The 3811-nt window shown below is 49.0% G+C and overlaps 1 pseudogene; it reads right to left on the minus strand.

Annotated features, from left to right (window-relative positions):
- The window catches only part of LOC123041285 (quinone-oxidoreductase QR2-like), a 2799-nt pseudogene extending 2331 nt beyond the window's left edge, over positions 1-468 (minus strand).
- Positions 469-3811: the final 3343 nt, after the last annotated feature.

The following is a 3811-nucleotide window of genomic DNA, read 5'->3' on the forward strand; positions in this document are numbered from 1 at the left end:
CTTACATGCGGGCCAGGTCTATCATAAACGTGTTTAAAATGGATGAATCTGTTGATTTACACACATGGTAGTTTTTAGTCAGAGATTAGCAAAAAAGTGGTAGTTTTCGGGACAAAATCGTAAAGTGATAGTTTTTCGTCACGGTTCCGTGAATTGTGGTAGTTTTTGGTTAAATACTCTCGCTGTGATGACGGGATGATCCTCACGCCCAGGCGCCGCGTGCATCTTCCCCAGCACATCCTCTGGCAGCGTCTCGGGCACCCGCCAGATGGTGACCTCGACGCCAGGGACGGAGTCGGCGCCCTTCTTAATCTCCTCCGCAAGCGTCGCGACGTGTCCCCATGTCGAATAGTATGCAGATGAACAAAAAAAAAATGGAGTAATAATCAAATCACTGAGCTAACTAGCCGGAACAAGAGTGAGCAGAGTATAGGCGGAGCATTACACGATGTAGATCTTGGTCGCCATTGCCGATCGGCAGCTAGACAATTCCACAGTAAAACTGGTTGTTTCCTAAATTGCTTTGCTTTGTCTTGCAGTATAGGTAGCTGGTGAAGAAACAAGCCGGACAGGCTCCGGTATTTGTAGGGGAGGCTGGAGCCTTGAGGATTGTTAATCTGACGTCTTGCAGTCGTGGCCTGCAGATTATATAAAAAGGTTGTTGAAAAAAAGAAGACGATCATCACCCGGCGGTGCTAATTATGAGTCTTGTGTAGTGGGTATAAAGAAGTGTGGTCAAACTCTGATTAACGTCGCGCCCGTTGCGTACGTGGTCATAGCGTCGATAATGACGTACGTACTGCCATGCTGTATGTTTTCCCCACGGAGTAGCTTGCATCCTCCATAGTCTGTGATTTCGTTAATAAACGGATACATAAATCCGAAATAATAAAACAAAATACAACCAAAAGGCCAAAAAGCCTTTTTTCAAGGATACGTCAAGCAGATGTATCGAGATCAAAGATAGAAGATGCCAAGATGACGGGTTTTTACAAAGTTACAACACAACCCACAGCTGCACGAGCCCGAGACCGCATGCTAACTACTCGCTGCCCCTCAACCGATCTAACCTAGTTGGGAGCAATCTTGCCTCCCGCAGCAGGGTCGCAGCCCTCCAGTTATGTCCCTACACTTCGATCTGGCTGAGGACCGTGTTCATGGATGGAGAAGCTCTGTTGAACACGATGTCATTCCTGTGTTTCCACAATGTCCAAGCCACTAGAGCGATCACTGTCCATGTTTCATTCCTCTTGTTCTTCTGGATGTTAAAAGGAGTCCACCCTCCTACGACCTCAGCCTCCGGCTCCGAAGTCCAGTGAGGCTTTCCCCGGTTACCCATGATGACGGACCATACTTGTCGAGCGAGAACACATTCAAGGAGCAGGTGATCGATCATTTTGGGCTCCTGATCGCAGAACGGGCATGCCACCGGATGAGGCAATAACCGTCGTTGTAATCTGTCCGCCGTCTAACATCTTTTATGTGTCGTCAGCCAGGAAAAGAACTTGCATGGTGCCGGTGCTATGGATTTCCAAATCTCCGTTGCTCCCGCCGACTCGATACATGCAGCAAAATGAGCTCGATAGGCTGACCGAGCAGAGAACAAGCCATCTCCTTCCCAAGTCCAGACAATTTTGTCGTCAATCCCGTCCGCTAGTTCGACACTCCGTAGTCGGTCGACCAATTGTAGGAACTCTTGTATGGCCTGGGCGTCCATGTTGGGCGACACATCACGCCACCATTGCCCTGACATAGCTTGTCTCACTGTCCTGACTTTTGTTGCACTCCTCTTGACGACACCAAGTAGGTTTGGCAAGATATCGTGTATGCGGTGTTGGGGAACGTTGCAGAAAATAAAATTTTCCTACTCGTTTCACCAAGATCATCTAAGAGTTCATCTAGCAACGAGTGAATAGATGCATCTACATACCTTGTAGATCGCGAGCGGAAGCGTTCAAAGAACGGGGATGATGTAGTCGAACACGACGTGATCCAAATCACCGGAGATCCTAGCACCGAACGGACGGCACCTCCGCGTTCAACACACGTACGGAAACAGCCACGTCTCCTCCTTCTTGATCCAGCAAGGGAGGGAGGAGAGGTTGAGGGAGATGGCACCAGCAGCAGCACGACGGCGTGGTGTTGATGGAGCTGCAATACTCCGGCAGAGCTTCGCTAAGCAATAAGGAGGTGGAGGAGGTGTTGGGGAGGGAGAAGGAGGCAACCAAAGGCCAAGGACTCAAGGTCTGAAGTCCCTCCTCTCCCCCACTATATATAGGGGTGCCAAGGGGGGGTGGCCGGCCCTAGGAGATCCAATCTCCTAGGGGGTGCGGCGGCCAAGGGGGGTTTCCCTCCCCCCCAAGGCACCTAGGAGGTGCCTTACCCTCCTAGGACTCTTTCCCCCTTAAACCCTAGGCGCATGGGCCTATGTGGGGCTGGTGCCCTTGGCCCAAGCAGGCCAAGGCGCACCCCCTACAGCCCATGTGGCCCCCGGGGATGGGTGGCCCCACCCGGTGGGCCCCCGGGACCCCTCCGGTGGTCCCGGTACAATACCGATAACCCCGAAACTTGTCCCGATGCCCGAAACAGGACTTCCCATATATAAATCTTTACCTCCGGACCATTCCGGAACTCCTCGTGACGTTCGGGATCTCATCCGGGACTCCGAACAACATTCGGGTTACTGCATATACATATCCCTACAACCCTAGCGTAACTGAACCTTAAGTGTGTAGACCCTACGGGTTCGGGAGACATGTAGACATGACCGAGATCGCTCTCCGGTCAATAACCAACAGCGGGATCTGGATACCCATGTTGGCTCCCACATGCTCCACGATGATCTCATCGGATGAACCACGATGTCGAGGATTTAATCAACCCCGTATGCAATTCCCTTTGTCAATCGATATGTTACTTGCCCGAGATTCGATCGTCGGTATCCCAATACCTCGTTCAATCTTGTTACCGGCAAGTCACTTTACTCATACCGTAATGCATGATCCCGTGACCAAACACTTGGTCACTTTGAGCTCATTATGATGATGCATTACTGAGTGGGCCCAGTGATATCTCTCCGTCATACGAAGTGACAAATCCCAGTCTCGATCCATATAAAACAATAGATACTTTCGGAGATACCTGTAGTGCACCTTTATAGTCACCCAGTTACGTTGTGACGTTTGATACACCCAAAGCACTCCTACGGCATCCAGGAGTTATACGATCTCATGGTCGAAGGAAGAGATACTTTGACATTGCAAAAACTCTAGCAAACGAACTATACGATCTTGTGCTATGTTTAGGATTGGGTCTTGTCCATCACATCATTATCCTAATGATGTGATCCCGTTATCAATGACATCCAATGTCCATAGCCAGGAAACCATGACTATCTATTGATCAACGAGCTAGTCAACTAGAGGCTTACTAGGGACATGTTGGTGTCTGTTATTCACACATGTATTACGATTTCCGGATAACACAATTATAGCATGAATAAAGACAATTATCATGAACAAAGAAATATAATAATAATGCTTTTATTATTGCCTCTAGGGCATATTTCCAACAGTCTCCCACTTGCACTAGAGTCAATAATCTAGTTACATTGTGATGAATCGAACACCCATGGAATTCTGGTGTTGATCATGTTTTGCTCTTGGGAGAGGTTTAGTCAACGGATCTGCTACATTCAGGTCCGTATGTACTTTACAAATCTCTATGTCTCCATCTTGAACATTTTCACGGATGGAGTTGAAGCGACGCTTGATGTGCCTTGTCTTCTTGTGATACCTGGGCTCCTTGGCAA

This window comes from Triticum aestivum, chromosome 2B (assembly GCF_018294505.1).
Source record: "Triticum aestivum cultivar Chinese Spring chromosome 2B, IWGSC CS RefSeq v2.1, whole genome shotgun sequence".
In the NCBI taxonomy this organism is placed as follows: Eukaryota; Viridiplantae; Streptophyta; class Magnoliopsida; order Poales; family Poaceae; genus Triticum; species Triticum aestivum.